This window comes from Zingiber officinale, chromosome 3B (assembly GCF_018446385.1).
Source record: "Zingiber officinale cultivar Zhangliang chromosome 3B, Zo_v1.1, whole genome shotgun sequence".
NCBI lineage: Eukaryota > Viridiplantae > Streptophyta > Magnoliopsida > Zingiberales > Zingiberaceae > Zingiber > Zingiber officinale.
In genome coordinates this window covers 77,650,633-77,676,037 of record NC_055991.1, presented here as the reverse complement: position 1 = coordinate 77,676,037, position 25,405 = coordinate 77,650,633, and the positions used below count along the sequence as shown (strand labels likewise).

The 25,405-nt window shown below is 44.0% G+C and overlaps 1 pseudogene; it reads left to right on the top strand.

Moving 5' to 3' along the window:
- The first annotated feature begins 302 nt into the window (after positions 1–302).
- Positions 303–25,405, top strand: part of LOC122054953 — a 48,711-nt pseudogene continuing 23,608 nt past the window's right edge.

The window sequence follows — 25,405 nt, the reverse complement described above, 5'->3', positions numbered from 1 at the left end:
ATTCTAATAAAGCTTCGGTCGTTTTTGTGGAGTAGACACATCGCCGAACCATAGTAACTCTTCTTCTTCCTCTTCTTTTTCTCCTTCCTCGTGTTTACTCTCCATTTGTGCATCTTTGTCTTGTTGCTCTGTGCGTTCTCTTGATCTGTTGCTCTTCTTTAAGAGGTTAAGAGGTATTGCCCTATTTTTTGTGCAACAATTGGTATTAGAGCTACAAGTTTTGGTGGATTTCTTTAACATATCGGGAATGACTTCTGCGAAGTTTGATATAGTGAAGTTGATAGAACCAGGAACTTCGGATTATGGTAGAAAAGGGTCAAGGACTTGTTGGTACAATAAGGCATGACGAAGACGCTAGGAGAGTGGAAATCGGAAAGCATAGAGAGATCGGATTGGGAAGAATTTTAGGCAAGCCAGTGGCAACAATTAGACTTTGCCTTACTGGTGATGTGATGTACCATGTCATCGACGAGGAGTCACCGATGGCAGTTTGGCAAAAGCTGGAAAGCTGGTACATGTCAAAGTCATTGACAAACAAACTGTATCCTAAACAGAAATTATTTGAGCTGAAGATGATAAAGGGAACCGATCTGAGCCAGCACATCAACGTATTCAATCAGATTGTGAGCAATCTGAAACGGGTTGATGTGAAGATCGAAGACGAAGACAAGACGCTAATGTAGAGCCGTTAATTTGGGTTGGGTCCGTCGGATTGGCCCGCCCCGCCAAACAATTTAAGCGGGTTGGGTTGGAATTTTATCAACCCAAGCTTGTCACGGGCCGACCCACCTAAGCCCGCAACCCGCACGAGTCGACCCGCGACGGGCTTGGGTTGGCCCGCGGGTTGAGCAACACATGTAAACTAAGTTATATGTGAATTTATTATCTTTCTTTATTATAATTTTGAAATAAAAATAGTACTTTTATTCCACATAAGTACTAGTTTGTGTTCATTTATATTTAAAATACATGTTTATGGATATATTTGATTAATAAAACTTTTTCGAAGTAAAATGTTGAAGATATGAAACATTTTTTTATTTTTATTTTTAAAATTTGATGGGCCCACGAGTTGGCCCGCCAAACCCGCAACTTGCCTTGAATTAGTTTGGGTTGGAAATTTTCCAATCCGTCAAGTTGACGGGTCGGCCTGCCACAGGCCGACCGGCCCCGCCATGGGTTGGCCCGTCTGACAGTTCTACACTAATGTTGTTGAATTCTCTACCTTTATCTCCTACGTACGAGAATTTGGTTACTACTTTGATGTGGGATAAGAAAACTCTTAAATTGGAGATCACAGGTGCATTATTAGGTTTTCACCAAAGGAAGAAAACAAGTGATGAAGTTTCTCAAGGAAAAGGACTTGTGATAAATAGTAACCAAGAGCGTGGTAGGAGCAAATCTCGACATGGATCTGATAACGACAACAAGTCTCATTTTAAGTCGAGAAGGAAGAAGGTGATCACGCGCTACAAGTGTGGAGGTAAAGGTCATATCAAGAGAGATTGTCTAGAGATAAAGAAACATGTTGCAGAGAACAAAGGTAGTTCGGCAAAGTCTGCAAAGAAGAAAATTCAGAGAGCAGCGATAGAGATATGCTATCAGTTATGTTGAGTTCGGAGCAGTTGACAAATGCATGGATCTTAGACTTTGCATGTTCATATCACATGACTCCAAACAAGGAGTGGTTAGACACCTATAGGGCAGTGAATAATTCTAGTTCAGTGTTGATGGGAAATGATATGTCATGCAGAGTTATCAGCATAGGGAATGCCAAAATCAAGATATTTGATGGTGCGTTCAGAAATCTTATGTGATGTCAGGTATATACCAGAGTTAAAGAAAAACTTGATCTCACTTGACACACTGGATGATATTGGTTGTAATTACAAATCAGTAAGCGGGGTGATGAAGGTCAACAAGGGAGCTCTGACGGTAATCAAAGGACAAAAGGTAGCAGGAAACATCTACAAGTTAATAGGGACTATAGTTGTAGGTGGAGTCGCCTCAATAGAGTCTAAATTGTGATATATGCAGCTAGGGCATATGAGTGAACGTGGGATGCTAAAATTTCACAAGAGAGATTTGTTGAAGGGTGTCAAGACGTGCAAGCTTGAATTCCGCAAATTCTGTGTTCTTTGGAAATAAAGCAAAGTGCAATTCAAGATGACAATAAACAAGACGGAGGGGATTCTGGACTACGTACATATGGATCTTTGGGACCAGCCAGTGTTGCATCACATGAAGGGCACTTGTATTTTGTGAGTTTTACTGATAATTTCTCACGAAAGGCCAGGTATACTTTATGTCACAAGTCAAAAACTTTTGCAAAGTTTAAACTGTGAAAAACTGAAGTGGAGAACCAGATCAAAAGGAAGATCAAATACCTTAGGTCAGACAATGAGACTGAGTACATAGATTCAAATTTTTAGGAATTTTGTGAGCAGCATGAGATAATGAGGCATTTCTCGGTGCACAGGACATCTCAGCAGAATGGAGTGACGGAAAGGTTGAATAGGACAATCATTGAGAAGGCAAGATGTCTCAGGCTGAATGCAAGGCTTGTAAAGAATTTCTGGGCGAAAGCGGTTAACATGACATGTTATCTTATTAATAGATCACCAAGGGTAACACTAGAAGGTAAAAGTATCAGAGGAAGTATGGATAGGGAATCAAGTAGATTACTCTCATCTTTGAGTTTTTAGATGTCCAACCTATATACACATATCTAGTCAGGAAAGATCAAAGCTGGATGCAAAGTCAAAACAGTGCATTTTTCTGGAGTATCAGAAAGGAATTAAAGGCTTCAAGCTTTGGGATCCTAAGACAAACAAGATGGTGATCAGAGATATGGTGTTTTACGTGAAAACTATGCTACAACGAACTCAGGAAGAAGGAAAGGAAATGCCATAGAGCAACATGGAGAAAGATGTTATGCAGGTGGAGCTAGAGACTCGTGACACTGATGATTCTAGCTCAGAGCACACGGAGCATCATACTATAGCTGGTGGTAGAACGAGACGAGTCGTAATACCACCCAACAGATACGAATTCGAAGACTTGGTATCTTATACGCTTATCACTAGTAGCGGAGATCCTATATCTTTTCAGGAGACTATACATAACTCTGAGAAGGACAGGTGGACGGGTGCTATGAACCAAATGTAAGATCTAGTGAAATTTCCTGAAGAAGAGAAAGCTATAGGGTGCAAGTGGATATTCAAGAAGAAAGAAGCAATGCTAGAGGGAGAAGAAGTGAAGTTCAAAGATCGGTTTGTAGCAAAGGGGTATTTACAGAGAAAGGGGATTGATTATGAAGAAATTCTCTCCGGTGGTAAGACATACATCAATTAGAGCGGTGTTGGCTTTGGTGGCATATCACGATTTGCAGTTGGAGCAAATGGATGTGAAGACGACATTTCTTCATGGAAATTTAGAGGAGTAGATTTTTATGTCATAACCTAAGGGATTTAGTCAGCCCAGACAAGAGTAGTTGGTTTACAAGTTGAAGAAAACACTTTATGAATTGAAACAATCTTCAAGGCAATGGTACAAACGTTTTGATTTATATATGATTCAAAACGGATATAGGAGATGTAAGTATGACTATTGCATATATGTGAAGAGCCTTGAAAGATGAATCACTAGTTTTCTTACTACTATACGTAGATGACATACTCATTGTTGCAAAGAAGATGAAAGAAGTTGATAAATTGAAAAGGCTACTGAGCAAGGAATTTGACATAAAAGATTTGGGAGAGGCCAAGAAGATTCTTGGGATAGAGATTCACAGGAATTGAGTTGCAGGGAGATTATGGTTGTCTCAACGTAGCTATGTGGAGAAGGTATTGGATAGGTTCAACATGAAGAATGCAAAGTCGGTGAGCATACCCTTAGGGCATCACTTCAAGTTATCTGGTACACAGTGTCTAAAGACGGATGATGAGATCCAAGAGATGTCAAAGATTCCTTATGCCAGTTTTGTTGGTTGTCTAATGTATGACATGGTTTGAACGAGACCAGATTTGGCGCAAGCAGTTAGTATGGTAAGCAAGTTTCTTTCAAATCCTAGTCGACCACATTGGGATGCAATGAAATGGATTTTTAGATACTTGCAAAATACAACTGATTATGACATCATGCTTAATAGACAATCGGAAGATCCTTCAGTTGCTGGGCACGTAGATGTGGACTATGTAGGAGATTTAGATAACAGGTCTACTACAGGATATGTGTTCACTGTGGCAGGAGGACCTATTTATTGAAATCTATGATATAATCTATTGTTGTATTGTTTACTACGGAGTCGGAGTACATGACAGCAACTGAAGCAGCGAAAGAATCTTTATGGCTTACAGAGTTGGTCAGAGAATTGGACGTTCAGTAAGGTGGAGTCAAGTTGTTATGTGATAGTCAGAGTGCTATTTATTTGGCGAAGAATCAGATGTATCATGTGAGAACCAAGCACATTGATGTGAGGTTTCACAATATTAGAGAGTTGATTGCTTCTGGAAAAATTCAACTTGAGAAGGTTCATACTGCATACAATGCTGTAGACATGCTGGCAAAGCCAGTGGCTACATAGAAGTTCAAGCATTGCTTGAATTTAATCCATATCTGCTAGAGGAAGGAAGTCCAAACCCAGAAATCCAGATGGAGCTTTATTCAAATACTCGTATTCTTCTAAGGGGTGAATATTCGCCAAGGTGGAGATTGTTGACGTGTAACTCATATTTGGATGAAGGTCAATGCGATGGATGCTATAGAAGAAAAATCTATTAAGATTTTTCGTAATAAAATTCTGTTATGATTTTATATAACAAAATTCTATTATGGTTTTTCATAAAAGAATTTTGTTGTGATTTTTATAACAAAATTCTGTTACGATTTTACCGGGTCTGAGGTTTATGCATTATTTATAGGGATTATTGTAAACCTATTGTACAACAATAATCACAAGAATCATTGAATGTGATTCTTTTGTGTAGAGAGAATTCTAATAAAGTTTTAGCCACTTTTGTGGAGTAGACACGTCGTCGAACCACGGTAACTATTCTTCTTCCTCTTCTTCTTCTCCTTTGTCTGCTCTCCTTTTGTACGTCTTTGTCTTGTTACTCCTCGCAATCTCTTTCTCTCTTCCTCTTCTTCTTTAAGAGATATTGCCCCCTTCTTTACACAACAGCTTTGTTTCTATTACTAATTATTTTCACGGTAGTTCTTTTTCATTCATCTTTTTTGTCTTTGCTTGCCTAAGGGCTAAGGGCGTCAACCCTTCCTCCAAAATATGCATATTTTCGTGGACATGTTTTTTCTAATATATTTTTTTCATTAAATTTTCTGTTACTTAGCATGTGATACTGAGAGTATTCTCAATCTATGAGTTAAAAGATTTAAGGTTAGAATATAATTCTGGTTTTCGCATTCAAATTTCAGGAGCAACTGCATTGGTTTGCCTCACAGTCAGGCGATAAGGAAGATGTTCTCGAAGATGGGTTTTCTGACCTGGAGGTACCACTGGAATCTGCTGATTCTCTGGATGGTGCAGGCAAAGAAGATGAAGAGCTCATTTCCGAAGGGGAATTATCCGAAGAAGCTGCAGATAGTTCACTTGACTTGGTAGATGTTGAAGCAAGTGAAGGTGGGGCAAAAAAGGAGCAGCTAAGGCTCTCACATTCACCTATTTTGAAGCTAATAATGGAAACTCGAAGAAATTGTTTAACAAGTACACTTGATAAGCATGTTGGGGAAGGGAAACCTCTTGGAAGGGATGAGATATCTATCTATTGCTATGCTTAATCTGAGGAAGCTGCAACTCTACTCAAGGGCACTCCTGGTGATTTTGTATCTTTACCCTAGTACTTATCTGAAATTTTGACGTTTCTAAAATGGATTTTGACCTCTGTTACACTAATGGAAGATAAAACTTGGCTTTTAGGAACATTTATTGTTAACAAAGTGGACCAGGGCTTTCCCTTTCGAGTTTTCTGACTTCATGGCTAAACCATACAAACAATCTCTGAGTTAGATTTTGATTGGGGCTTGCAATTCGTTGTTTTTATGATATTTGGTTCTCTTTGTAAGTTTTATGAGAGCTGTTTTTTCTATCCCTGTTGACATCCTCCCCGGGTCCATCATAAAATATAATGATATTTACCCTTTTATTTTTTTCCTTATTCCTGCTGACACCCTTCCCGGGTCCACCATAAAATATAATGATATTTATTCTTCTACTTTTTTCCTTATTCCTCATTCATGTTGTTTTATTCACGTTTTTTTTTAAGTTTTGTTTTTCTAACTAATTTTATTTTTTATCAATTTTATTTTTTGAATAATTTTTTTATTATATATTTTAATCTTTGTTTATTTTTTATTTTAGATTTTAAGAGTTATTATTTGTAGAAATTAAAATAGTATAAAAATATAGATCAAAATAAAAATTATATATATATATATATATAAAATTAATATATATTGAGGGGGCAGTGCCACGTTTTATTTTGTTTTGTTTTATTTTATTGAATTTTATTTTTTAATCAGATTTTTTATAATTTTAATTCTTTTTAATTTTTTTATTATATATTTATAATCTTTTATTTATTTTTTAGTCGTAGATTTTCGCACACACTTCTTTCCCAGTTCCATCATATTATTTATCTTTATATCATTTTTTTGTTTTTTAAAGTATTTTCTCGACAAAAATGTCATTCTTTTTTTATATTTGTAATATGAGATTGGATCTTTTGTCCTCAATTTTCTTTGTCCTCCTATCCCACTCATCGCCTCGAGCCCACTACCGGCGGCCTCTAGTCATCATCCCGACCAGAACAACCTAAGGGAAGGTGAACCCGGGGGTCGCTATCAAGGAGATCGACGTCGAAATTCGGCCGAATTTAAGCAGGGACTCAGATCGTCGACGAAGAAAAGTTTACTCAAATCTGACCGAATTTCAGGGTTGATCGCGTCGATGGCAACTGCATTCACCTTCCTCCTAGGATATAATTTTAATCACCGCCGACAATGGGTTGGGGCAATGAGTGGGACACGTGGACAGGTGATATTGAGATAGAGAATTCGATATCTTATGATCTTTATTTTTTTTAATAGTAGATTTTAGGGGTTATTATTTATAAAAAATTTAAAAGTAAAATATGGATAAAAAAATAAAAAAAAATTGATGAAAAAATAATAAATAAAATTTATTTTAAAAAAATAAAATTAAGGAAGTAAATAAAATTGAAAAGAATAAAACTAAGAAAATAAATAAAATAGGGAAAAAAATAAAATAACGGTTATTTTAAAGAAGAGGGGTAAAAAGATAATTTAACCAGGGAGAGAGAGGGGATGGGCTGTCAAAGGGATGGGAAAAGCAATTTACAAGTTTTATTCCTTGTACCGCATCACTATCTGCAAAATTCTCTTCCTCCTCTTTATTTGTCCTACTTTTGTAGTATCCATTGCTTAACTGTAATACACCGTCAACGCATTGGGGATGCTTGAGCAAAAGAATCAATTAAATGTTAAAATCTGCATTGTGTTAGAAGACTGAATGTAATCTCTATCGTGTTAAGTGTTAATCCATCAACTTCATCTTGCACAGTCAAATGCTGCCTTTTAAATTTATGTGCTGAATAAAATGATTCTTCATTTTCCATAAGGACTCTTGGTTGATTTATGTCGATGTTTATTCCTGCTCCGTAGTGACTTTTTTTTTTAAAAAAAAAAAATCTGGAGCTTGCATAAGCAGCTGAAATCACATAAATGTGTGTTTTCTAACACTAATTTGACATTTGTAAATCTTCAGGATATGAGTTTTAATTCTTTAGAATATTGGTTTTGTGCACTAAATGAAATAAATGAAAATCTTCATGCATACTGATCCCGTCCGAAAGCTGAGTCGGATGAAGGCGAGCCTCGATGTACTGGAGGTTGACGGAAAGTCGCTGCGGCGTCTGATCTATCTGGCACTCTCCGGAAGGGTTCACACGGGCGGATGACGGAGGGTGATGACCAGGATGATGACGCTAGGGCTCTGCGCACATTCAGACGAGCCCACGAGTCGTTAGAGACCAGAAACCAGGGAAAAGTCCCCGGGTCAGGCACTCCGACACTCAAGTCAGGTACTTTTTCCCCAGAAGCACAGAAAAAGGACGAAAAGTAAAAACGAGTCAGAAATGACGAGTAAGCGTACATGCGTAAGGGACAAAGCATCCCTTTTTATACCGCAACGGATTCTTCTGAAGTCTGATGGGTCTCAGGGAACGTCAGATGTTAGGTTTTGTCTGGCGGTGGGTGACACGTGGCGTCTTCTTATAAGTCTAGGAAGGAATCAGAGTGCTGTAAATACCCGACCATTAGCATATTCTTTGACAGACAGTGATTATTCTCTGACAGGTGGTTACGATTACTTAGACTGCTTGTCGCGTAGCGCCCGACCTCCTTCTCTTGTTATCCCTGCCCTGGCTCTTGGTATTTGCTGATCTCGACTTGTACACTGTCCTGTGCCAAAGGGCTAGACGTCCGACCTGTATCCTTGGTTGGCCAATCCCGACCTGTACGCTACATCCTGTGCCACAGGGCTAGAAGCCAGACCTATATCCTTGGTTTGCACATCCCGACCTGTACGCTATGCTTGTGCCGCAGGGCTGGAAGCCAGACCTATATCCTTGGTTTGCACCTCCCGACCTGTACGCTATGCTTGTGTCGCAGGGCTGGAAGCCCGACCTGTATCCTTGTCCATGTACCTTATATGACAAGGCTAGAATCCCCGACCTGTATCCTTGATCAGCCAGTCCCGACCTATACGCTACGTCCTGTGCCACAGGGCTAGAAACCATACCTGTATCTTTAGCTGGCACATCCCGACCTGCACGTTTCATCGATCCAAATTTCCTGAGCCATAAAGTTATAAATCCTGACCTGTATGCATCGATCTACTTCCGCTTATCTTGAGTTCCAATCTGTACTCTTTGATCTTTTTATCCAATGTCGTGAAGATATAAGTCCCGACCTGCATCCTAGGTAAGCACACTCCCGACCTACACGCTCGGTCTGCATACCGACCTGCTTCTGTCTGCTGTTATCCATAGCTTGTACGTTCTGACCTGTACGTCAGGTCCACATTCCGACCTGTTTCTGTCCTCTGTTATCCACAGCTCGTATGTCCCGACCTGTACGTCAGGTCCGTATTCCGACCTGCTTCTGTCCTCTGTTATCCACGACTCATATGTCCTGACTTGTACGCCAGGTCTGTATTCCGACCTGCTTCTGTCCTCTGTTATCCACGGCTCGTACGTTCCGACCTGTACGCCAGGTCTGTATTCTGACCTGCTTCTATCTGCTATTATCCACGGCTCGTATGTCCCAACCTGTACGTCAGGTCTGTATTCCGGCTTGCTTCTGTCCTCTGTTATCCACGGCTCATACGTTCTGACCTGTAAGCCAGGTCTGTATTCCGCCCGAGACCTTTCATTTCACGCCATTACTTGGCCTGTGGGCCCTGCCCTCAATTGCCATCGAGGCTGAATCTTGTTCAACTTGTAATCTTATCTTTAGACTGCCCCGTCAGCTGAGACTTTGACCATGCTCACGCAAACTTGACTTCTGACCTCCACTGGGGCTAGACTTCTGACCATCCCATGGGCTTGACCTTTAACCACGTCATCCGCCGGACCCACTTCTCATGCACCGTATCACAAGTCTCCCCCTCAAATCTAGTCGAAGGAGACTCTAGTCCGACTGACTAGACCCAAGTCCCTTTGTTACCTGACCTAGTTCTCGCATCTTCTGCTGATCTATTTTCCGTCTATCCTCTTTAGAATTTTTCGCCGTCCTATGTGATAAACGGGATTGTTCTGTGTGTATGTTGATTCTTCAATTTCTGAACATACTCTTTCCCTATAAATGTCACACTCTATCATCTTTTCTTCAAGCTATCCTCTTGTGAATAGAGCATCAAGCATCCATGGAACCTGCAACGGAATCCAACGAACTTGCTTCTTTGCTTCAACAAATTGCCGATTTGACGGAGTTATCGGCTCAAAAAGAGGAAGCCTTGCTGGAGATGACTAAAAGCAGAGATCTTCAAGTGCCCCTTACTCATGAAATGGAAAACCTCTGACTAGCCGCCAAATCCAGAACCCGGGCTGAGATTGTTCTCAAGCTTAAAGCTCAATCGGACTTCCAGGGCCAGGTTCACTATATTATCTACTTGAAGATGAAACATGAGGACGAGGTGGCCCTCCTGAAAGAGGAAGGACAGATCAAAGATGAGACCATTGGTCAACTGAAGCGCGCCATCGATCTCATTAAGGAAGATCTAACTAGAGCTCAAACTCATCTGGCTATGAAGGATCAAGCCTCTGGATCTGGTAGTCATGTAAACCCTTAAAATATGTTCACCTTGTTAACGAAATAAAACATGTTTCTTGGATTCCGTTCAGGGTGTAGCCCCCCTGTCCTCTTGCTCTGGTATCGTTGTGTTTCTATAAAGCACCTGTGTTCTTCTAACATTTCTAGTAAAAATAATAAGAATAACCTACTTACCCCACCTTCCTATTACCTCTCACCAGAAGATCCCAAGGCTTGAGGAGCTAAGATGCTTGAGAATATGCCTGTCAATTTTCATATTTAGCATAAACAAATGGAGATATGACTTACTGACCAATTATGCACGAGAACATGGCTTGTTGTATTTTGCCCTGGCGAATGTGAAGGATACCGACCAGGAGAGTCATTATACCGACCAGTAATGTCGTTGGGCGTGAGAGTGTAGCTCACTTATAACTCGCTCTGAGGTGAGAGTCTGGGACCTGACCTAGATGGTCGTTGGGCGTGAGAGCTTAGCTCACTTATAACTCGCTCTAAGGCGAGAGTCTGGAACCCGACCTGGACGGTCGTTGGGCGTGAGAGCTTAGCTCACTTATAACTTGCACCGAGGCGAGAGTCTGGGACCCGACCTGGACGATCGTTGAGCGTGAGAGCTTAGCTCACTTATAACTCGCACCGAGGCGAGAGTCTGAGACCCGACCTGGACGATCGTTGAGCGTGAGAGCTTAGCTCACTTATAACTCGCACCGAGGCGAGAGTTTGGGACCCGACCTGGACGGTCATTGAGCGTGAGAGCTTAGCTCACTTATAACTCGCACTGAGGCGAGAGTCTGGAACCCGACCGGGACGGTCGTTGGGCGTGAGAACTTAGCTCACTTATAACTCGCACTGAGGCGAGAGTCTGGGACCCGACTTGGACGGTCGTTGGGCGTGAGAGCTTAGCTCACTTATAACTCGCACTGAGGCGAGAGTCTGGAACCCGACCGGGACGGTCGTTGGGCGTGAGAGCTTAGCTCACTTATAACTCGCACTAAGGCGAGAGTCTGGGACCCGACCTGGACGGTCGTTGGGCGTGAGAGCTTAGCTCACTTATAACTCGCACTGAGGCGAGAGTCTGGAACCCAACCTGGACGGTCGTTGTGCGTAAGAGCTTAGCTCACTTATAACTCGCACTGAGGCGAGAGTCTGAAACCCGACTTGGACGGTCGTTGAGCGTGAGTGTTGGTTAGTCCTAGAAAAATCGTACCGGTTCTACTGTAAAATTTTTTTGTACAAGTGTCGAACCTTTCCTTAAATAACCTATTGTGTTCTTTAGAAGTTAAATTAGGAATCGCAGATGGAACTTAACATCATTGATTCCAAATTTAACTTATCTGTTCTTAATGGTTTAGATTTGAATCGCAAGCGAAACTTAACACTATTTATTCAAATCCGCCTATGTTATTAATTCCATTAAATATTAATTTTCAAAATTGGCTTCCAGGACTACATGGCGAGGCACATGACCTTCTTGGATATGGGAGCAACCACCACTGCCTAGACAAAGCCTTTTAAGGAAAGCTAATATTTAATTTCCTTAAATAACTCTAGATTAACCAAAAAGAACAATCGAATCACAAATTCAAAAACAAAGAAAACACAAATTCGAAACAAATCCGAAAACTCTAGAATCATATGTCTCTTGTGTTTGGTATTTCCAAAAATAACTATACAAAGAAAACTAGTATGATGCGAAAAACAATTACTAGTTATACCTTTCTTTGTAAGCAAATAACCTCTTGATCTTCTACCGTATTCCTCTTCTTATCCTGGACGTTGTGTGGGCAACGATCTACCGAGATGAGAATCCACCAAGCCACCTTCTTCTCCAAGTAAGATTCGGCCACCACAATAACTCCATGAAAGGATGAGGTTCGGTCACCACTAAGCTCCAAGGGATGCTAGGAAACAAAGCCTCCTTCTTCTTCCTCTTCCTCAAGTAAAATCCGGCCACCAACCAAGCTCCTAGAGAAGTTGCCGCCGACCACAAGAAGAAGAGAAGAGGGAGAAGCTAGGGCCGACCACCAAGGAGGAAAAGAGAGGAAGAATAGAATAGAGTTGTTAGCCATGAAGACACCTCTACCGCCTCTTTTATAATCCTTGGTCTTGACAAATAAGGAAATTTAAATAAAAACTTCCTTAATTCTTTTGCCATGATTAAGAAAAATTAATTAATTAAACAAAAACAATTTATTTCTTAAACATCATGGCCGACCACTTTAAGGCTATAAACAAGAAGAGTTTTAATTAATTAAAACTTCCTAATTTGTCTCCGAAAATTTATAAAAAATTTCTCCAATAATTTTTCCCTTCATGGTGGATTATAAAAAGAAATTTTATAAATTAAAATAATTCTTTTAAACATGTGGATAAAAAGAAAGTTGTCTCTAAAAATTAAAATCTCTTTTAATCTACAAATAAGGAAAGATATCAAATCTTTTATTAATCTTTTGTAGAAGCTTTATAAAAGAAATATTTAATTTTTAAACTCTCTTTTAAATCATGAACATGGTTAAAAAAGGAAAGTTTTCTCAAAATTAAAATCTACCTTTCAATCTACAAATAAGGAAAGATTTCAAATCTTTTCTTAATCTTTTGTAGAAAGCTATAAAAGGACAGATTTAAATTTTAAACTCTATTTTAAAATCATGATATCCACATAAGAAATAATTTTAACAAAAATCACATTTTAATATGATGTGGCCGGCCACCTAAGCTTGGGCTCCAAGCAATTGGCCGGCCACCTTAAGGCTCAACCTTTCGGCTTGGCCGACCCTACGCTTGAGCTTCAAGCTTGGCTTGGTCGACCCCTATAGGTTGGGTAAGAAGTGGGTATGGGGTGGGTATAAATCTCTAGATACAAGAGGCTATGATAGGGACCGAGAGGAGGAATTGGTTTTGGTCTCCTGATGAAATTAAGCTTCCCGTGTTCGCCCCGAACACACAACTTAATTTCATCAATAATAATTCATTCCACTAAAGAACTATTATTGAACTACCGCACCAATCCCAAATTACATTTTGGACTCCTTCTTATTATGAGTGTGTTAGTCTCCCTGTGTTTAAGATGTCAAATAACCACTAATTAAATGAGTTACTGACAACTCACTTAATTAATATCTTAGTCCAAGAGTAGTACCACTCAACCTTATCGTCATGTCGAACTAAGTCCACTTGCAGGATTTAACATGACAATCCTTATGAGCTCCTCTTGGGGTCATTCTCAACCTAGATTACTAGGACACAGTTTCCTTCTATAATCAACAACACACACTATAAGTAATATCATTTCCCAATTTATCGGGCTTATTGATTTATCGAACTAAATCTCACCCATTGATAAATTAAAGAAATAAATATCAAATATATGTGCTTGTTATTATATTAGGATTAAGAGCACGCACTTCCATAATAACTGAGGTCTTTGTTCCTTTATAAAGTCAGTATAAAAAGAAACGACATCTAATGGTCTTACTCAATACACTCTAAGTGTATTAGTGTAATTATATAGTTAAGATAAACTAATACCTAATTACACTATGACCTTCCAATGGTTTATTCCTTTCCATCTTGGTCGTGAGCTACTGTTTATAATTTATAAGGTATTGATAACATGATCCTCTGTGTGTGACTCCACACACCGTGTTATCTACAATATAAATTAATTGAACAACTACATTTATTATAAATGTAGACATTTGACCAATGTGATTCTTATTTCTAGATAAATGTTTATACCAAAAGCTAGACTTTTAGTATACATCATAACAGTGAGAGCTTAGCTCACTTATAACTCGCACCGAGGTGAGAGTCTGGGACCCGACCTGGACGGTCGTTGAGCGTGAGAGCTTAGCTCACTTATAACTCGCACCGAGGCGAGAGTCTAGGACCCGACCTGAACGGTCGTTGAGCGTGAGAGCTTAGCTCACTTATAACTCGCACTGAGGCGAGAGTCTGGAACCCGACCGAGAAGGTCATTGGGCGTGAGAGGTTAGCTGACTTATAACTCGTACTGAGGTGAGAGTCTGGAACCCGACCGGGACGGTTGTTGGGCGTGAGATCTTAGCTCACTTATAACTCGCACTGAGACGAGAGTCTGTGACCCGACTTGGACGGTCGTTGGGCGTGAGAGCTTAGCTCACTTATAACTCGCACTGAGGTGAGAGTCTGGAACCCGATCGGACTGTCGTTGGGCGTGAGAGCTTAGCTCACTTATAACTCGCACTGAGGCGAGAGTCTGGGACCCGACCAGGACGCCATGAAAAACTCTTTTTGGCTGGTCCAGGGATCGGGCCGACAATTGCTGACTGGCCAGTGAATCTTTCTTGAAGTTCCTGCCCGGGTGATATACTCTGGATGGCCGACCAGCAATGCTATGCGTGTGATGTCTCCTGCACATATCTCGAGTAATTCCAATTAGATAGGTATTTATTTACCTCTTATCTGAGAAGCGCCCAATTCAAATTCTTGTTTTTTCGTCTTCCTTCCTCTTTCCGAGGTAGCCTCCTACTCATGACGCATGGCCTTGCTTTTCCCAAGACAACCGCATGGCTACCTTTCTTGCTGACGCACGATCTACACGCGCCACAATGATGCCATACAAAAATCCCTTTTGATGATTTCCCTGTCTCATCCATCACTAAGACCTTTTTAATGCCTTTACTAGAAAAGTGACACGTGTCCCACGACCCTATAGCATTATTGTAGATGATGAGCGCCTTTTAGCACACTACCCTAAATCCGACGACTCAAGTTATCGTGTCCTATTCCCTTCTTTCGATGCTTCCGAGGGATCTCTCTTTATAAGCCCTAAAGGTCGTCCGCCGTTACCTTCTCATCCTCCTATCGTTCCCTGGCTCTGTCGCTTATTGTTGCCTCTCTCAAGCTCGTCCCTGATCGCTGTTCAATAACACTTCCCCTCCCCGTCTTCATCTTCTTCCCTACTCTAGTTTCCAATGGCGGAAGGTAACATAGCACCTTGGTATACGTATTATATTTCCGACATAGATAATAGTGATTTGATGATGATCCGGGAAAGCCTGCATCTTTCCCACGAGTATCGATTGTGTGCTCCCAGGCCGACAGAGCATCCTTCCTCCCCTCCTCAGGGCTTTGTAACATTTTTCAAGGATCAACTCCTGGGAGGTCTTCGCTTTCCCCTTCATCCTATTTTCTCTTCTTTGAGTCAGTACTTTCGGGTTCCTCTTTCCCAGTTCGCCCCGAACGCTATTCGCGCCATCTATGGCATGGTCATCCTGTGTAGGGTATATCGAATTCCTTTGACTCCGGAGCTCTTTCATCATTTTTATTCACTTAAAAGGTCCGAGCCTGGGGTATTTATGGTGCAATCCCAGGTGGGATGCAAGTTTTTCTCCGATATGCCTTCCTCCAACAAAGGTTGGAAATCCCGCTTTTTCTTTATCAGACTACCCGAATTGGTGACTTGGCCGACCCAATGACACCCTGCTCTCCCTACTCCTTTAGAACTACCAGAGCATCGCCATCAACCGGAGTGCCATACAGCTTCCTCGCAAATAAAAGGAGTCAGCCTTCTCTTGTCTATAATATTACAGGAAGGGTTTTTGTACTTCATTGGACTCAGCCCAATCCCTGCGGCTATAGGAGCTCCTCTTGGTAAGATGTTACTTTTCCTTCCACCGGTCTTTACTAACTGAAGTATTTCTTATTCACTTTGTAGAGGTTGCTATGTTTCGGGCCTACTCCAAAGGCTCAGCTCGGATACCCAGCAATCTCCTGCGGGCTATGGGTGCTGAGATTGCAAGGAGCCTAGCTGCTCCTTCTACTACTCTTTCCCACGAACCATCGGAGGAAGAGCCTTTAGAGCATTTTGTCCCCTTACCCCCGCCCGAAGGTCTTTCTGGGGTTGAACCCATATCTCTAGCGCCCGTCGCTGAGGAACGAGCCCCTTCTCCTCCCCCGGACAAACGCCTACGACTCCAGCGCAAACGCAAGAGAGTCGCTCCCTCAGTCCAGTCCTCTCCTTTGCTTCCACCCGAGTGGGCTTCTTCTTAGCCTCCCACAGTCCAAGTGGCCACATCCAGAATCCCTGCTCAGGTGTCTCCTCAAGCGGCGGAAGTCTCGGCCTCTTCCCCAGTCCCGGTCATGGCTCCTGAGCAGGTCGGTCCTTCTGCTAGGGATCAACATGGAAGCTCTGCCACCCCCTCCTATTTTTCGACCGCCCCTTCTTCTTCATCCGCACGTACCCGGGCACGACCTCCCAGAAGTGAAGATTTCCTGGCCGCTTGGCGCCTACCTTCTGTGAGCGGGAACTTCAGCGATAGACATCCCTCCGGTTCGTGGCAAGATCCATCTGTTAGGTGACCTAGCCACCTTTTGGCGATCAACCACTGATTAATTCTGCACCAGCTCCCAATGGGAAATTCTGGATTTAGCTTCTTGTCATATTGTATCGATGAGCGTTTTCTTTTTCTCGCCTTATTTCTGACCTTATTGTTGATTTCCTTCTTTTTATGGGACAGGCCTGCTCCAGTAGTCTGTGCTTGGTCCATTTTGTTGCTGACCTGCTTCGAGAAGTCGAGTCTTTGAAGGTTCATATTCAAGAATTGGAGCTGCCCCTGACTCTCCGCGACCCGTTTGATCATCTAGATTCCTATTTGCACTCGGCGGGGGAAGCAACTCAGTCTGCTCGGGATCTGAATCAAGAATCTACCGCGAAGTTAAAAGAGTTATAAGCGGCACTGCAGTTCAGCAACTCCCAATTAAACTCCGACGGGCAGCGCCGTCGTCAATTAGACGCTGAGCTGGCAGAGAGGAAATCAAAGCTGGCCGCCCTGCTCGCAGATCTACAGGCCCTTCAGGAATTTAATAAGGGTATTCAAAAAGACCTGGAAGTCGCCCGTGCAGACCTAGTAGCCAGTGCCGACCGGGAAAAGATTTTTAAAGCTCAACAGGAGAGAGATCAGACCATCATTAAATCTCTCCAAGCAGATCTTCTGACAACACGGGCGGAAGCTTCTTCTTTAAAATAGGAAGGCGCTCTAGCTCAGGCCACCACCAATAAAGTAAAAGCAGAGCTGGAGGAGTATCGAAAAGGTGAAAAGGATCGCCTTGAAGCCCATCGACTTGCCTATGTCAAGTCGCCGACCTTCCAGAAGAAGATTGACGATTTCTCTAACCTGATGCTTTGTTACAGGGGTGTGGGAGCAATGCGCCAGCTATTTGAGCACAAACTTCTTCGCTCTGCCCCCCCCCCCCCCCCGACTGACTTTCTAGATCGGGAGCGCCTGATGAATGCAGTGCCCTACGAAGCTTTCCCGTCCTTTGTTGCAGACAGCAACTTCTTGACCCTTCCAACCTCTCTTCCGAGCGATGCCCCTCCTTCGGACCTGCAACCCTAATGTAATCATTTGTGAAAATTTATAGTTTGACGGACCTGCTCATGTGCATAAACTTGAGGCATTCTTTAACGAGCTTATGTTTTGTGAACTCTTGATTGCGTATTTCCTGGTCGGCGTTATTTGTTTTTCGTTCCAGGATATATTTCCCAGACCTGCTGGTTCTACATCCTTAGATCTGTTTGTTCTCCTCCTTCCGGGATTTGTGTGTTTCCCAACCTGGGCTTAGTGTCTCGACCTGGGAATCCTTTATTCCTCGGCCTCCTATCAACTCCTTTCCCGACCTGCGCCGTCTGGTGCTCCTGCCATAGAGCTCAGCTGACTCTATACCTCAAACTGGTCCCCGATCAGGGTTTACCCTTACACTTAGCCATGGCAATAAATACCGACCGCCTAGAGAAGCCCCCTAGCATTTTGTAATGTGGCTCGCTTTTTTCCGAGGCAACTCATGATGACCCTCGGGATTTGTGCCCTTTATTGTTTCTTGCTTCATTTTCCGTGAAGATCCAACGGCTCCTCTTGCTTTGATACACTACCCCGCTTCTACTACGAGCCGTTGGATGACAATTTGACCATTTTGTCCTTATGGATTTCAACTATAAATAGATCCGCGCCGCCACTTCGTGGAACCATCTCTTATGCGCCTCCTCTATTCTCGCCTTCTACTCCTCTGCTTTGTTCTTGGCTTTCACTTAAGTTTTCCCCATGGCTTTCCCCAACATCACTTTTCCTCCTGGAGTTTCCCACTTTGAGAGTATGGATCTAGACGATCTTCGCTTTAACTATGAGATCTCCAGACACATGCACATCATTATTCCCACCATCCTGCACAAGGCTTCTTCACCTCCCATAGGTTACGTTACCTTTTACAAGGAACAATTTGTGGCAAGCCTCAGATTCCCCATCCACCCTTTCTTTTCTGAAGTGAGCCGCTACTTCCGCATCTCTTTGGGCCAACTGACTCCCAATTCGATAAGGATTTTGTGCGACATCGTGGTTCTGTACGAAACTTGTGAACTCTCTTGGTTCGCCCGCCTATTCCACTACTTCTTCACTCCTCGGCAGCACAGTGAAGGCTTATTCCGCTTCCAGAGCCGCACTCGGACTACCTTTTTTTGTCCCATTCCCTCATCTGATCCGACCTGGAAAGAGAAGTATTTTTTCCTCAAATTCCCTTTTGCTGTAGAATGGCCCACTCACTGGCAATGGATCCTCCTGTGATACCTGACCTAGGGGACTACAGCAATGACCCCCTTTTCACAGATTCTTTGGCTCAGTTGGGATGTTGGCAATTAGACTTAATGATACTAGTATTTGAAGAGGTACTGCCTTTCTTCAGGCTGAGTCGCATCTCATCCTCCGAGTTGCCTCGCTCCCTAGGTGAATTCCACACCCTTAAGATTATTTTGTCTTATTTTTTTTGGCTTACATATCCCGACCTTGATCTCCATATGCAGCTGCCACATTGCTCCGTGCCTCTGAAGTCCAACCTCTCCCTTTGAGTGAGCAGGAAATAATGCGGCGGGCCCGGATCATCCTGGATAGGAGACTCCTTCCCCATTCGGCTCCTGCTCGGCTGGGGGGGGCCTGTTGTTGCCATGCCCCGGTCAGATCCTCGACCAGTCTCTTAGTACCCTCCCTCTACATCTCGTACAGCTACGGGACCTTCCTTCTAACCAACCTCCCGACCTTCCTCCGGTTTAGCCGATATTCCCCCCGCCAGTCCATCTTTTCGAGCAGCTTCCAGGGTCGCCTGGCAAGCACGCCTGGCCAGGAATCCTCCTAGAACCGCTACACCCCCGTCACTGGGCGAGCGCAATCTTCTCCTGGAGGCTCAGACTCAGATGACCAGCTCTTAAGATTCCGGAGAAGACGCCTTCGACGAAATCCAGATCAGGGTGCTGAGGACGCTGGCTCACCATCTACCGATCCAGTTTCATGCTCTTCCATTCCCCGTGCATCTGCCACTCATCCTATGACCGAGGAAGCTCCTCCCACGTGTGCCCAAGAACAGGTTGTCCCTTCCTCTGAGCCTATCAATACTCCTTCCCAAGTACCGGGTATTTCAGCAGTGCCCTGGCTGGATGAATCACGACCAGGCTCCTCTCACCCTTCTCAAGTACCGGATGAAGCAGCTGGTCCTTCAGTAGTACCCCGACCGGATGAATCACGACCGGGCCCCTCTCGCTCTGCTTCTCATCCCCCCTACAGCCTCAACTTCACAACAGCAGGGCTTTTCTTACTGTCGATATTATTCTACCAAACCTTCTGAATCGGGCTTGAGGGGTCAACGAGATGCTCCCACCAGCCGCCTCACGCTGCGAGGCGACATGGCCACCTGCTGGGAGCAAAGCTTTCAATTGATGGAGAATCTGTCCGTGCCTGACCGGATGGATAGGTTTTCTGAGTTGTACGTCCAGATAAGTTTTACCTATTCATGCTACTAACCTTTCTTCTTTTGTCTGATACTCCTTTTCTTGGCTCAGGCTCATGCTGAGTCCATGATGATCAATCAAACGCTCCACCTTAATTATCATCGCAATAAGGTGTTATCTGAAAAGGTAGCTGAGCTGGAGTTACAATTGAATGATCCCTCCGCAGTCGACCGCACTCAAAGGGCCGAAATAGAAAATTTAAAGAGATCCAATGCCCAGCATTGCCAAGCTCTAAGGACGGCCAACCATGAGAACAAAACCCTTCATGATGAAAGGAGTCAGGCTGAGGGTCTTCATAAGCAAAATATAGATCAGCTGACTTAAGACCTTCAAGCTAAAGAGGCCCTCCTTAAGGAGCAGAGCCAAACTATAGAATCCCAGGCCGCTGAACTGATGGCTCTGAAGGCTGAACTGGTGGCTTTGAAGGCTGAGCTATCCCAGGCCCGCTCTGGACTTTCAGGAGTTTTTCAGCTCTGGAAATATATAAGGCTGGTGAAGAAGAGCGATGTAGGCAAAGCCGGGAAGTCTATCTTTATTCTCCAGAATTCGGGATTCAGGTAGGAGATTGCTTCGTGGTTGCCGTATCTGCTGCGCGGCTGGGGCTCTAAAGCAGTTATATGAACAGGGGTACCTCAAATCTGCTCCCCCCGCAGACTTTTTGGATCATCACCGCATTCTAGACGAGATACTCGATGAAGTTTTTTCTGCTTTCAAGTGGCTCGTATGTGTACTAAATATAAACCGCACTAATTGTTGTTTAATGTTTTATCCTATCTTGTCTTTCCTGAGTGTCAGCCTTTTTAGGAATGAACTTTTGCGTGTGTCAAGAATGGCTTTGATGTACAAAAAATAACCCTGGCCAGGCACACATTCATATAGGCCGGCCGGGTCGATACTCCTGCTCTGGTTTGGCCCACCCTTACTAGCCCTGTGCTTATGTTCGATAAAGCCTAAGGTAATTAGCGCTTCAAGGCCGCTCCAAATTCCTTCCTCGGTTATCTTGCAAGTAGTAAGCACCAGATGTCAACTTTTTAACGACTTTATAGGGCTCATCCCATTGAGGAGCTAACTTAGTCACATCCCCCACGGGTTTCACTCGCTTCCAGACCAAGTCTCCTTCTCCAAAGAAGCGAGGGAATACCTTTTTGTCATAATTTTGTCGCATCCTTTGTCGATAAGCGAATAGCCGAACTGCTGTTTGTTCGCAAGTTTCGGTAATGAGATCCAGTTCTGTCAATCGTAGCTCAGCGTTTTTTTCGTCATATAGCATTCTTCTGGTTGAGGGCACTACAATCTCTACAAGTACGACTGCTTCACTGCCATAGACTAGGTGAAAAGGCGTAAGGCCTGTGCTTTCCTGAGGCGTAGTGCGATATGTCCATAGAATGCTTTGCAACTCTTCTACTCAATCTCCTTCCACATGATCCAGCTTGATCTTCAAGCCCCACACGATTTCTCGATTGATAACCTCAGTCTGCCCATTGCTTTGTGGGTAAGCCACAGAAGTGAATGCCTAAGTAATGCCGAACCCTCGACACCAGGCTTGGATCTTCCGACCTTTGAATTGTCTCCCATTATCCGATACCAATTTATGGGGTATGCCAAATCGACATAGAATGTTCTTCCACAAAAATTGAATAATCGCCTGCTCGGTAATCTTGGCCAGAGCTTCGGCTTCCACCCACTTGGAGAAATAATCTACTGTCACCAATAAAAATCACCTTTGACCAGTTGCCATAGGGAAGGGTCCGACGATATCCATACCCCACTAATCAAAGGGGCAAGAGACTATAGAGGTCTTCAATGACGAGGTGGGCAGGCGCGTCAAGTTTTGATGCTTCTAGCAGGACAAGCAAGTGTTGACCAATTGCTGAGCGTCCTTCTGTAGAGTGGGTCAGAAATACCCGGCCAGCAGCACTTTCCGACCTAGCATTCGACCACCGACATGGTTGTCACAGCATCCTAAATGCATCTCTCTCAGGACTTGGGCTGCCTCTTCTATGCCTATGCACTTGAGTAATGGCATGGAAAATGCCCGCATATATAATTGGTCTCCTATCATGGTGTATGCATAGGCCTTTCTCCTGATCAACCGGGCTTGTTCTGGATCTGTGGGTAGGATGCCCTGTTGGAAATAATTAATCATTGGAGCTCTCCAGTCGATAATCTCGTCCTGGTTATTCTGCAGATCTATTTGAGTTATGAGAAATGTCTGAGCCATTGACCTGTCCAATACCCAATTAGTTAAGGAGCTAGCCATTCTTGCTAACTCGTCAGCACGACTATTTTCTACTCGAGGAATCTTGCCGACCGTGACTTCCTTGAAATCTTCTTTCATCTTCAAATAGGCCTCCTGATACATTCGCAGCTTATCAGTGTTGGTCTCAAAGTTGCCACTTATTTGCTGAGTCACTAGCTGGGAGTCTGAATAGATGATCACTCGGGAAGCTCCCACATGCCGGGCAGCCTGCAGGCCTGCTAATAAAGCTTCATACTCTGCCTCATTGTTGGTAGCTCGGAAGTGTAGTGCACCGCTAGCTGCAAAATGTCGTCTTGAGGGGATATTAGAAGAATTCCAACCCCACTCCCTTGTCGTGTAGCTGATCCATCTACATAAACTTTCCAAGTTTCGTCCGGGCTAGCTTAGCTTGATGAACCTCAGTCAACAAATCAGCCAAAGCATGTGCTTTGATAGCAGTGCGAGACTGATAAGTGATATTGTACTCTCCCAATTCAGTTGTTCACTTGATAAGGCGACCAGCCACGTCGACATTGGTAAGAGCTTTTCCCATAGTGTTGTTTGTTAGGACCGTAATAGGATGAGCCAGGAAGTAGGGCCTTAATCGCCAAGCCATCAACACCAATCCGTAAACCAACTTTTCCAGAGCTGTGTACCTAGACTCAGCTCCCTTTAATAAATGACTGAAAAAATACATTGGCCGCTGTACATTGTCTTTCTTTTTTACCAGCACTGCCCCCACGCCCTCAGGGGTAGCCGATAGGTAGACTCAGAGTCGTTCTCCTGTGATAGGCTTGAATAGAGAAGGCAGGGTCTCCAGATATGTCTTCAATTCTTCAAAAGCTCGGGTGCACTCTATATCCCACTGGAACTTGGAGGCCTTTCTGAGCACTTTGAAGAAGGGCGCCACTTTATATGCCGATCGGGAGATGAATCGGGACAGGGCTGTTATCCTACCGACCAGCTTATGAGCTTCCTTCAAGTTTTGGGGAGCCTTCATATTGCGGAGTGCTTGGACCTTCTCTGGGTTGGCTTCAATCCCCCGCTCAGTGACGAGATAGCCCAGGAACTTTCCTCCCTTGGCTCCGAATAAACACTTCAAAGGATTTAACTTTACCCCATACTGCCGAAGAGTGCTGCAATTCTCCTCTACGTCGGCTATCAGGTTTGCAACTAAGGGAGATTTGATAAGAATGTCATCTACATAAACTTCCACATTGCGCCCGGCCTACTCCCGGAATATCTTGTCTATCATCCTTTGATAGGTGGCTCCCGCATTTCTAAGCCCAAAAGGCATGACGGTGTAACAGAATGTACCATCAGCAGTAATAAAACTGACATTCTCCTGATCTTCTGGGGCTAAAGGGATCTGATGATATCCCTGATAGGCATCCAGCATACAGATTCTCTCACATCCGGCGGTTGAGTCCACTAGCTGATCGATCAGAGGCAAAGGATAACAGTCTTTGGGGATAGCTTTATTGAGATCTCTGAAGTCTATGCAGACCCTCCACTTATTATTGGGTTTTGCTACTAAGACCACATTGGAAAGTCAGGACGGGAATTGTACCTCTCAGACATGTCCTGCTTTCCTGAGCTGGTCTACTTCAGCTCTGATAATTTTATTTTGGTCGGCTGAAAAGTTCCTCTTCTTTTGCTTAACTGGTCTGGTGTCAGGAAGGAGATGCAACTTATGCTCCGCTACTTCTGGCTTGACTCCCAGTAGTTCTTCGGAGGACTAGGCAAAGACATCCTTATTGCGGATCAAGCACTGGATCAGGTCTTCTCTCAGCTCTGGCGGCAGATCCCCAACTATGCGAGTAAGAGTCTCCGGGCGCTCGGTATATAATTGGACCTCCTCGCAGGGGATGAGCTCTTCTGCTATAGGTATAGGCTCTTCCTGGATGGCATGAACAACCCCATCCTAAGTTCTTTGTGCTTTGCGAGCCTCGACCTTTATCATATCTATGTAGCATCTTCTAAAGACTTTCTGCTCTCCTTTGACTTCCCCTACCTGTTCGCCGATCGGGAATTTTATTTTCTGATGGAAGGTGGAAACGGCAGCCCTGAACTCGTGTAAGGCTGGCTGACCGAGAATAACGTTATAGGAGGAGGGTGAGTCCACCACAATAAAGGTGCTCCTCCTGGTCCTGACCAGTGGCTCACTCCCCAAAGATATAGCCAGCTTGATCTGGCCCATGGGCTTCACTTCATTACTAGTGAAGCCATATAGAGAAGTGACCACCGACTGCAGCTCACTGGCGTCGATTTACATCTCTTCGAAGGCAGATCTGAATAACACGTTGACCGAGCTTCCCGTATCAACAAAGACTCGGGCCACCCGACTGTTAGCAATAATAGCCTTGATGATGAGGGCATCATCATGGGGTAGCTCCAATCCCTCCAGGTCTTGCGGTCCAAAGCTGATGATCGGGCCGGCAGCTTGCTGCGGACTACATCCTACAGCATGAATTTCCAAGCGACGCTCATGAGATTTGCGCGCTCGGCCCAAATCTCCGTCCGTAGGTCTCCCTGAGATCATGTCGATATCCCGGATGGTCATGTTGCCCCGATTCTCTACTTCACGAGCTTCTCCTTGTTCTCCAGTATGCCCTTGTGGTGGCCGGCTGGGTCCTTCCTAATCGGCCCGTGGTCAGCCGGCCTGTCCTGCTGGTCCTGCTGGGTTGCGCCTTTCTTCCATCATTTGCTGTACCTGAGTGCCAGCTCGGGGGTGGCAGGCCCAGCTCAGCAGCACAGCGCGAATCTCGCGTAAATTGGTAGCAGTCACTAGTGGCATGTGAGTGAGAGTGATGATATGTGCAATAACGCGCTCCCCATGGTCTAGGTCGAGGGACCTGCACAGCAGCTACCGTGGAACCGGTCGGGCATCCTGAACAGGGTGGAAAGTTGGTCGGGCGTCTCGAGCACGTGGGAGAGGTTGAGCAAGAGGTGGAGGTGCTCTTCTCTCAGGCTTATTCATGGGAAGAGGT